The following is an 11,994-nucleotide window of genomic DNA, read 5'->3' as shown; positions in this document are numbered from 1 at the left end:
AGTACTGCAGCTTTGTTATCACAAAAGCGTTGTTCCAGGTTTTTTTTTTTTTTTTTATGTTGACTCCGTGACTGCACTGTCGCCACAAGTGCGTCATTGCGTGGCTTCCGTTGTTCCTTACCTAATAAAAGCAACTATCATGTATCCATTGGAGTGACTGTTATATCTCGAAACTGGTGTCATCCTGAGAATTCGTTCCAAGTGTATCCGCCTTGCAAACTCCACGGCTACAATTTGTAAATTGCAATACGGGCCATAAAAACTTAATTAGTGAATTTTTCTTAATCAGTCGACTATGCATTTCAATTTCTTGTGCAAATAATGTCTGTCTCTTCGAGTACACCAGCTCATGAACTATAATTGTGCTATCTGCCGCAGGCAACCTGTAAAAATTATTGAAAGTGTTCGCTGAAACACCCTGTATAGAACAGTTAAAGAACACAAGTATCTCGAACTAATCATATCAGATGACCTGAGGTGGGAGGCACACGTAAATCACGTAACTTCATCTGCATTACGACGGCTATTCCTCCTGAAAAGGCGCCTCCATTCAGCACCGCATCCAACAAAGCTTCTAGCATATAACACATTTGTTAGACCAGTACTTGAATACGCTAACATCGTCTGGTTCCCACCTACAAATAACTTAATTAATAAACTAGAGAGCGTGCAAAGAAAAGCGGTAAGGTTCATTTTGAACAAATACCGCACATCTGATTCCCCCACCGAACTAATGCAAAAAGCCGGAATGCTAACCCTCCAAAATCGCGCCAAACTCGCACGCCAGAAAATGATGTTTCAACTTTTTCACAATGCGCTTCGTATTGATAGCACCAAATACCTATCTAACCCAGAAACTAGACCCTCACGTCATAAACACCCCCATTTTCTTCAGGAATACCGGTTCAAAACAAACTGCTTTAAGTTTTCCTTTTTTCCGCAGGCGATAAGGGAATGGAATAGTCTGCCTACTTAGTCTGGCTACTTAGTCTGCCTAATAGTCTGCCTACTTAGTCTGAATAGTCTGCCTCGCACACTCAATACTGCAACAGGCTGCGGCCAATCGTCAAGAGGGTCAGTGGAAACAGCTGCTGTGGGTACCAGGGCACGCGGGAGTTCGAGGCAATGAGATTGCTCATGCCTCCGCCCGAGAACTTCTACACCGGGGCTCCGCCGATTCCTCCACAGCACACCTTCTCGCTGACCAGGACGATCCTCAGCCCCTTCTTTCATATTCTGACATCCTACAACACCTCCGGCTGAGTAGACGCACTTTACCCCCGCCTGATCCCAAATTAGATAAGGCAACGCAGGTAGCATGGAGACGCTTACAAACATTGTCCTTTCCAAATCCTTATGTATTATCAAAGATAGATTCCATGACATACAATCCGCAATGCAAATTCTGTACCCAGACGGCCACGTTATACCACATGGTCTGGGCGTGCCAACAGAATCCGCAAATATCTGCCAAACATAATCCGACGACAGTCGAGTGGGAGGCGACCCTGTCCAGCTCGGACCCAGAACAGCAACAAGCCCTGGTCAACCGAGCCCGGATGGCGGCAAAAGCCAATGGTCTTCCGGACTAGGAGGTCCGACCACAAAACGGCTATTAATTTTCCATAATAAATGTTTTTATTCTCTCTGCCTACTTATATGACTACTTGTCATAACCAAGATAAATTCCTATCACTCCTTGAAAACTACCTATATACGTATTTCCCAAATATAAACTATTTGTAGCATTCTAACCCTACCGTTTCCTCTGTATAAAGACATTGATTAAATCCTGTATGACATATTCATTCACTACATGCGTTCCAACTTGGCGCGCACTTTGTAACTCCCGTAATAATTGCTTCATTCATTACACATGTTATAATCTATGTGCTTGTTAAATCATTGTACGCGCAACTACACCCTTTTGCAATTACTCCCAATTTATATTTGTGACATGTTCAACCTTTTTTACACCTGTGTAATATACTTATTACATGTATGCCCTTCCTGCTAAAATCCCCGTTGGGATTGGCAGTATGTCTGAAATAAAATAAAATATATACTCCTTAACACAAGCTGTTTGCAGCCCTGTGAGATGGAGAGACCGGCAAGCCATACAATTATTACGGTGTATGTGGGAAAATATTCCTTAACCAATGTATACACCGGTGTGCACGAGAAGATGTGTCCTCGAATAGCTACGTGGGTGGAGACCTGTTGGGGCGCTCTGATCAACAATAATGCTTTGTAATGTGTTGCGGAACTTTTCCTATAAGAAAAAAAATATAGTGACGTTTAACTTCATGAACATGAGTTACGCACAAACGTATATGGGCTATTCCGGAGTTTCTAAGCTACGCCGCCTTGCCTGACACGCCCGCATTGTCGCAAGCAGCCTAAGCCGCGCCTTTAAGCGGTCTTGTTCAGCTAGTGCCCGTAGCCTATCGACGACTTCTGGGTTGGTCGACTCGCGTACGGCCTGCCGCCGCTTGCGTTGCTGCCCCGTCCTCGCTCGGCGCTTGGCCTCTCGATCGCCAGACGAACCCGGTACATCCATAGCGCACACATAGTCCGCAGCAACTGTGAGAGGAGTTGAACCCAGTGGGCCTCCGTCTTAGGTCCCTATACAAGAAAAGTACCGCCATCTACTCTTTCCTCCGTCGTCTCTTCTTCTAAATCGCGTGCTTTTTTCTTTATTTTTTTGCTTGCGAAAGCAAGTCGACGGTGGCGGCCCTAGAAAGTCCACGTTGAAACTTTCAGGCCGGGCGCGCGCCGCCGCCGCCGCCGAAGGCAACTGCGGCTGAGCAGAGGACGGTCAACATGGCTCTGACGCGGAAAAAAAATATAAAGAAGTCAAAGCGCGCGCTATCATCGTCCAATCGGAGATACAGGAGAGAGCGAAGCGGCGTTGATCAAATGATGGCGGTACTTTTCTTATATAGGGACTTTACCTATACCCATCTCCTCCACGACGCTCCGCCCCTTACTCCTCTCTTCCCTCGGCCGCGCGCTCCTCCGTACCTTCCTATACATGGCTTGCACCGACGTCACTTCCGCCAATGCTGGGTTAGGTTTCCGCCATACCGGAGCACCCGGAGCACCACCATATGGCACCACGCTGTTAGTCGTATGCGAATGGCACTGTTTTGCAATGGCTATTTGCGCAGTTGTTGGGTGTTTCAACCGCAGTAAAAGCAGCTCGAGGAAGGAGTCGGCAAACACGAACCTTTTTCGGCTTCCGAAGGTTGTGGAATGGCAAGACGAACGAACGAAAGCACTTAGCTCGAAGCGGCGCAGCCTGTGGCTTGCGCGTATCAAGCGTGCTGATCTCAAGGGCGATCTCCCAAGCATTCGAGTGTGCGGCGCCCACTTCGTAACAGCTAAGCCTGTGCAATATTACATAATGCGCAATTAACGCTGCACTAGAATCACATTTGTTTGCATTTGTAGGAAGACCGTCCAAGCTCTAGCTGTGAAGAAACGAACCCGGACTGGGCGCCAACGCTTTTGCTAGGCTACAAAGCAAATAATGAAGGCACTGCGCGCTACGAGCGTGCTGCAAGGCGATGGTTTAAACGAACGACTCCCGAGGTTGACGCGGTGACCGCTGCACCGGCAAGAGCTTTTGGAGTCGGCGAAACGCCACCCGAAAACCGCTACGACGACGGTGACGACGACCGCACATACACAGACAGCCCGTTGAAAACTGTTGAAATCAAAACATACATGTAAACAATGCAGAAATATCGATCCAAATAAAGCATGGAAAGTACGCACATCATTCTCCCAGCCACAAAACACTCGCGCAAGCTGCATATCCTGTTTGAAAATTTTCAGACCCTAGCACATAAACTCCGCTTTTACGTGATTGTTAAATGGACAGTATCAGTTCGTTTCTTCTCTGCACCAAGCTCCAATCTTGCGTGTCTCCTGCACGCACCACTGACTAACCAGGGAATGCCTCTGAATGTTATAAACAAAATGCGGCATGTAAAACGGGGGCTGCAGCCTACATCTCCTAGTAGGAGCACCTTTTCTCTTTGCAGCCGCTTCGCCGACAGTGTTTTCACCCAACCGCTAGTGAAGTAGTTGTGGGATTCAAGCGATTTATAAGCCTTCATTTCCTCCAGTGTCGCGAAGCTTGAAGAGAAAACTAGGCAGTTTACAATGCATCCGTGTGAGACCTCGGGGAAAGCGCTAACGTCCATCGTCGTATCCGCACTCAGTCGCAACGTGTACGGGTCCACATCGTCGCACAGTTTCACTTTTTCTTGATATCGTGCACGCGCCGAACCGATCAGTCCTGCGTAAAATGCCTCGTTAAACGCAGGCCTACTGTAAACGGGTGGCATTTCTCGCGAGGAGCGGTGAAATACGCTTAGAAAACACAGTGAGACCGCATAAGCGCACGCGATCAGATGCGAAGGCGGCGCGCGCGGTGCTCCGGCATGGCGCGGACGCAGCGGCGCGGGCGGACGTGACGTCACGTGCAAGCCATGTATACCTTCCCCGGCGCGTGCTCCGCCTCTACAGCTCCAGTCTCCTGCCTCCTCCGGCGCTCGCTTGCCTCTCCCAGCTCGGCTCTCACGTAATCTTGCCGATTTCACAAAGGGGGCGGCATGTATGCTTGCGCCTAAAATAAGACTATTCCAGAACAACCTCGCGATGCAATATCGCTACCGGCACGTTTATTCCAGCAGGCACCAAGATATCATTGCAAAGTCAAAGGGTCTCTTACGTTATCCCTAAGACGACTTGAAGGCGAAAGCCCAAGTGCCGATGCATTAATGACGGACGCATGTCGTACGTATTGTACCGCTGTGGACCAAATGACGTTGGTTGGTGAAGAAGAGGCTGAAGTGTCTCGGAGCTCGGTTGATGGTGTTACCATGGCCACAGAGCTATATACGCTACAACCTTCTAACTGTATATATTGTAAATACATATATTTTCTCCCCGTAACATTTTGGTGGAGGTGCGGGGTAACACCACTTTGGTTCGTGTCTGCAAGTGCTTCCCGAGGGTGTATCTCTCGCTCTGCTGTCCCCTTTCGAAGACTGTGGAGTAGCTGCTCTTACGCCCGAATCAGGATTCGACACTGCTGCAGCTTCCGGCCCTCCTACTTCGCGCAACAAGTTTACGCCAATGATAGCTACTGACTAACGACCTGCTTACGCCCGCGCCCTTCGCCGCATTCTGACGTCCTATGAAGACATGTTTGATTTTGGAAATCGCCCGCTAGGTCGCACCGTGTCGTCACCCATCTTATCCACACTGGTGACGCTCCTCCTATACACCGGAGGCCCTACCGTGTGTCCGCGGCTGAACGTCAGCTGATCCAAACGGAGGTGGACAAAATGCTCTCCAAAGATATTATCGAGCCTTCCTGCAGTCCATGGACGTCACCTGTCGTTTTGGTTAAAAAGGACAATACCTGGAGATTTTGTATCGATTACCGTCACCTGAATAAGATTACCAAAAAGGACGTGTATCCGCTTCCGCGTATTGATGACGCGCTGGACTGCTTACACGGTGCCAGTTATTTTTCATCGATTGATTTGTGCTCTGGCTACTGGCAAATTTCAGTGGATGAACGAGATCGCGAAAAGACCACTTTCGTCACCCCAGATGGCCTCTACCAATTTAAAGTGATGCCTTTCGGACTGTGTAATGCGCTTGCTACCTTCGAGCACATGATGGACTCTCTTCTGTGCGGATTCAAATGGACCACCTGCCTCTGCTACCTTGATGACGTCATTGTTTTTTTCACCGACGTTTGAGAGCCATCTCCACCAACTCTCAGCTATCCTTGATGTTTTTCGACGTGCCGGCCTACAACTCAATTTTGCAAAATGCCATTTCGGCCGCCGCCAAATACGAGTACTTGGTCACGTGGTTGACGCTTCTGGCGTCCAGCCTGATCCTGACAAAGTTCGTGCCGTTGGTGAGTTTCTACTTCCGCGTTCTTCTACCGATGTCCGCAGTTTTCTGCGGACATCGGTAGAATTCGTCACGTCACGAATTCGTCACGTCATAGAATTCGTCACGTCACGATATTACTGGTTATTCCCCGTTCTATATACTATATGGCCGTGACCCACTCCTGCCTCTTGATTCGCTGCTCCCTTCTGATGCCAACACTACTACGTTCTACGCTCACGATGCCATTGCTCGCGCGGCCACAGCACGTCGTATTGCCAGTGACCGTCTTCTGGCATCTCAAACTATCCAGAAGCACCGTTACGACAGTCGTCGTCGGAACGCTCATTTCAGCCCTGGGTCCCTTGTCCTGCTTTTGTTACCCTCCTGTCGCGTCGGCCTTTTCGAAAAACTGCTGCCGCAATACGTCGGGCCATACCGAGTTCTTCGCCAAGTCCCCAGCCTCACATATGAAATATCACCTGTGACTTCGAAGTCTTCTACCCCACCAGGAACTGATATCGTGCACGTTTCGCGACTAAAGCCCTATAACTCGCACACTGATTAGTCACCCTAAGAAGCATCGAGACGATGCTTCCGCCGCCGGGGGTTAATGTCACGTACGCGTTTGTACCGCTGTGGACCAAATGGCGTTGGTTGGTGAAGAAGAGGCTGAAGTGTCTCGGAGCTCGATTGATGGTGTTACCCTGGCCACAGAGCTACAACCTTCTAACTGTATATATTGTAAATACATGTATTTTCTCCCCGTAACAATATCCCCCTTAATTCGCTTAGTCTACTTTGCTGTCATCCCTCTTAATTCGCTTACTCATCCTCTTAATTCGATTAGTCTATTTCGCTTAGTCATCCTCTTAATTCCCTTAGTCATTCCCGCTAATGCGCTTAGCCTACTTAATCCTCTTAATTCGCTGAGTCATCCTCTTGATTCGCTGACTCCTCCTCTTAATTTGATTAGTCTCATTTGCCTAGTCATCCTCTCAAAGGGACACTGAAGGCAAATAAAAAGGCAAGCTAAAGTGATAGAGTAATGCCAACGCCATGAGGAAGAAGGACCAAGAGGAAGGGGGAAGACAACAGCAGGACCCTCTGAAGCGGGGCGCCTCGCTGAGAGATGGCAAGCCACCCTCCTCAGCGAGGCACCCCAGGACCAGGAGTGGGCCATCCAGCGGGCCAGGGACATTGCCGAGGATCACAGAAGATTTTTCTCCGGCGATGGACCCCTGGCAGCCTAGCCCCGGGCCAATATTCATAACCGTGGGAAACATAAAGTTTATTCCTATCCTATCCTAGAACGTCTAAGGCGTCAATTTAATCATGAACATACCTTTAGTAATCGAGAAATTGAGGTAAATGCAGCACACGATAAGAAACTCCCCAGGGACATTCAAGTACTTACCCGATGACGAAGGCACTCCTAAAAAAATTGTCACTTAATCAAATGATGTCATTTAATTCGAGTGGTACTTTTTAACAAAACGTTGCTTTATGCATTGAAGCACAAAAGAAACTGGAACGCCAGTGCATTTCACCGCAAAGTTTGGAAATTAATATCTCGAAACTGGTGTCATCCCGAGAATAAATTCCAAGTGGATCCGCCTTGTGAACTCCACGGCTACAATTTGTAAATTGCAATATGGCCCATCAGGTAATTAGTTAAAAACTTATTTAGTGAATTTTTGGTAATTAGTCGATTATGCATTTCAATTCTTGAGCAAGTAATGTCCGCCTCTTCAAGTAGACCAGCTCATGAACTAGAACTGTGCTATCTGCCACAGGCAACCTTTAAGAATTTTCGAAAGTGTTCGCTGAAACACACTGTATATAGAGAGCAAACGCGACTTCTTCCGTCGCGCGAAAGACTGTGGAGGGACGGGAGGGAGGGAGGGGAGGCGACGTTTAGCTGCGGCACCAAATGTGTATTTATATAAAAACGTTGCGAGGCGAGAAGGTGGTAAAGACTTCGGACGCTGCTCGACGAGTGTCCTGCTGACTCACTGACCTACCAGCTGTTCCCATCCCGCTACCATCTCCCCGCACTACACAGCCTCGTGGAGTTCGTGGAGGCGAGTGGTATAGCAGCATACCGCTGAGCGTACCTGCCCTTGCCGGTCCCTGCCGCCTCTGCTGCCTACCCATGTGCGGACGAGCCCCCTGAACTATCTCTCTTCTCTTTTTCTTTACCTCCTACTCCCCTTATCCCCTACGATGCTGCGCCGTGCTCCCTTATGGGCTGCAGAATTAAGCGTCTCTTCCTTATGTATAATAAACACCTCCTCCCGTTCTGATTTCGTCGAGAACCTCCGAGCCGCCCCCAGAGGCGCCGGCAACAGTTACCAACGCCGCGCGCGGCAAAACGGCGACGGCGTCGACAACAGTTCTACGCGTTGCTGGCGCTGCTGCATGTCCAAGTTTATAGAGCTGATAAAAATACTATCCTTACTTCGTATAGCTCTCTACTAATTTGCTATCGCAATTGATGCTTCGCCTTTCGGGTGAAACTGCTACATTTTTTTGTGTGTACGTTAAACAGATGATTATGTTCATGCTCACCTAGGAATGATTATGATTATGTTCAAGTCATTCAAGAAACGTAGCACGTGATTCTTTACGCAAATTGTTTAGATCTTGTTTGTTATTTTGTATAAGACATTCTTTTAGGTTTTAATTTTTCTTTTTCTATTTTTTTTTTTGTTGACTCACCTATTGCGTTCCCGTGTTTCCGGTTTCTGCCAGTGTTCGACCGGGGGGCGAGGAACCCTGCAAGACGTCAACGAACGCCTTTTCCTCTCGCCTCCTTTTGTATTGCTATATTATAAGGTAGTACCATGCCCATACGAAGACACGCTAACTTCCGATAGTCAGAAATGCGCGACATTTCTGCGCGTATGCTTGCTGCTTACGGAGACTCGACGACGACGTTCGCCGCCAAGGACGCGTGCCTGGACGCCGCGAACGACACAGGACAAAGAGACGACGCCAGCAGCGTGTTTCCCGAGATTCCCGCACACGACTAACGCGGCGTACCGCGCCGCCGTGGACAAGAGAGAGCAGCAGGCTGCCGAAGGCTGGTCGGCAGACTCCGGGGAGACTAGGTTTTCTTCACGACGCTCTGCTTCATGACCTGCTTGCGAGAGCCAGTCGGTCGACTGCAACAAGGCGGTGCGCAACTTTGCTCCCTTCGCTCGTGTCTTCGACGGCCCGTCAGGTTCTCCCATGAATCCTAAACGCAAGTGCTCCTTCTTCGGTTGACTTGGACGCACACCCACGCGAGGAATTCGGCCCGTCGTGTACACTGCCCTCTGCAGCATAGCAGGAGCATGGCCTCCGAGATTCGCGCGCACCAGCCAGCGTGCGCATTTCACAGAGGTCATGGCTGGAGGCTATATTCGTGTGGCGCATGCGATGCCAATGTCATATATCGGCTATGCATGGTTTTAAGCTTGTTTTCCGCCGCTCTTCCATACATAGTTTGATCATCCTGACATCTATTCGCCGCACGTAAGAGCGCGACAATATATTCTGTTCAGTTCGGTGAGCCTGTTTGTTTGCTTTGCCCCTTTTTGATCTGGGTTTTTATAACATATATGTATATGTGTTCACGTGCTTTCAATACAGCGTCTGTTGCAAGTCGGCGCTCGTCCTTGTGCTTCTTCTGTCGGTCCGTCTTCAATGTCCCGCTAGCTGCGTTTCACAATAAACGCTTGTATATAAATTTTTTGAGGTTTTAAATGCGAAGCAATTCTTGGCGAATATTTGCTACTTTGACATTATCTATCTATCTATCTATCTATCTATCTATCTATCTATCTATCTATCTATCTATCTATCTATCTATCTAGCCGCCTACATCTTTGTGCTCTCATAGTGGTATCGTTAACTTAGGTACGTAACAAAATTGGCATACTCTGACAAGAGTATATGACAAACATAAATGATATGTCATGACATGCGTGTCATGCAGGTCATGAAAAATCCTACGTCTTGGTGCTGTCATGGTCGTTTCGTTAACTTGGTAGGTACCACAATTGGCATAGTATGACAGGAGTGTATGACGAACATAAGTGATAGGTCATGACATAAATCACGCAGCGCCCTGTCACAGCACATGTCATACATGTCATGACATGCGTGTCATGTAGGTCATGACAATGACACAGCAATAAAGATTAACACTCAAAAAGCAATGAAATGGGTTCGGACGTGGGTATTAAGTGAAGGAAACACTAAAATTCGGATGGTGGTAGAAGTCATAGTCATGACCATGACTCGGCAAAAATGGGACTGACTCAGCGAAAAAAAGATTAACACTAAAAAACCAAGGGAATGGGTTCGGATTTGATACTAAGTGAAGGAAAAGGCTAAAGGGTGATGGTCGAAGTCATAGTCATGAGCATGACTAATGCTTTCGCCTTAAGGTCTCTTAGGTGTAGCTAAATGGACTCCTGAGGACTCATGACATAATGGTCATGGCATGGGTTTCATGTATGTCATGAAAGAGCCGCCTACGTCTTGGTGCACTTATGGTCGTTTCGTTAACATGGTAGGCTCCCCGTAAACTGCTTCGCATAACATCGATTCCCACAGGGCGTGGGATCTGCCGGCTTTTATTGCGATAGAAATTATATGGACACTCCAAAGCAGATTTCTGCCGTCGCCGTCGCCGTCGCCGTGAGGTTCCGTATGACGTCAGTGGAGATGAAATCGTCACCGCGCGCCGAACGCTGTATGTGCGAGTGAAAGGGCGCGAGGGACGCGCGCTTTCACGGGAAGTGAACGCACGGCGAAGAACAAACGCGCGTTCTGCGCCGTGCTCCCTTAAGGGCTGCAGAAGTAGGCGTCTCTTTCCTCCTTTACGATCACTATATATGTAGAACAAACGCGCCTTCTTCCGACGCGCGAAAGGCCGTGGCGGGGAGGGGAAGGGAGGCACGTTTAGCTGCGGCACCAAGTGCCTATTTATATCAGGCGCTCCGGCAACAGTCACCAACGCCGCACGCATTTTGTGCGAACGCGGGCAAAACGCCGACGGCGTCGACAACAGTTCTGCGTGTTGCCGGTGCTGCTGCATGTCCAAGGTTATACACCTGATAAAGCTACTATCATTACTCCGTATAGCTCTCTACAAATTTGCTATCGCAATTGATGCTTCGCCTTTCAGGTGAAACTGCGACAACTTTTTTCTTTGAGTCATTGCCCAACACCAGGTCTCAGGCTTGCCTGCGTGGGTTTCACCGCGAATCAGAAACGCAGGTGCGGTTGACGACCTTTAATGTCCGTTAGCCGTGGTTCGTAGTAGTTTGAGAAGATGCTGTGTATGCAAATTGAAGGGTGCTGCTTTTAACAATGAAGTTGTTTAACTGGAGGAGAAACGTCCGAAGTCCACAAAAAACTCCGCGCCGTTGCCTATCAACAACCAAGCCACAGCTGCGCACCACCTAGCCCAACCTTGCCTCGCCGCGCATGCGCCGAAGCAGTAGCAACGCAGCAGCTGCCGCCAAGCCACGTCCACCGACGGGAACACTCCGCACAGCCGCCGCGTCGAGCTACCGCAGCAGCTGGTAAGCCGTTTCTCGCCACGCCGAAGCTACCTAAAATAGCTGGTTCGTGTCGCCTAGCAACCATCTACGCCATAACTGATGTAAACCACCAGTGCGCATGCGCTTGGCATCAGTGACACGCCCAGTCGTGTCAACTTTCACTAGATATCGAGCGGCTAGCCTCCAACGCGTTCGGCGTCGGCAAGCAACAGCGTTCTTGGAACTGTGCCAACCTTGGTTAGCCTGCCTGCGTTTGTGGCAAGCCAGGAACGCTGTCGCTCGTAAGCGCCGACATGCCCAGCGCTAGTCCCGCGAAATTTCGCGAAAGGGAAGGTGCCTCCGAAAATGATCGCTCGAGAATACCTCCCCTACATGCGTATATTACGCTTTAAAGAACGGGCAAGTTTTCACTCGGTTGCGCAAAGCTTAGGCACAGCCATGGTGTAAGATAGGGGAGGTGACTCAACGGAGGCTGCCGGCGCAGTGAGTTTACGCTCGGCTTCTCGGTTTACGC

The sequence above is a fragment of the Dermacentor silvarum genome, chromosome 3 (assembly GCF_013339745.2).
Source record: "Dermacentor silvarum isolate Dsil-2018 chromosome 3, BIME_Dsil_1.4, whole genome shotgun sequence".
In the NCBI taxonomy this organism is placed as follows: Eukaryota; Metazoa; Arthropoda; class Arachnida; order Ixodida; family Ixodidae; genus Dermacentor; species Dermacentor silvarum.
This window is presented reverse-complemented; position numbering follows the sequence as displayed.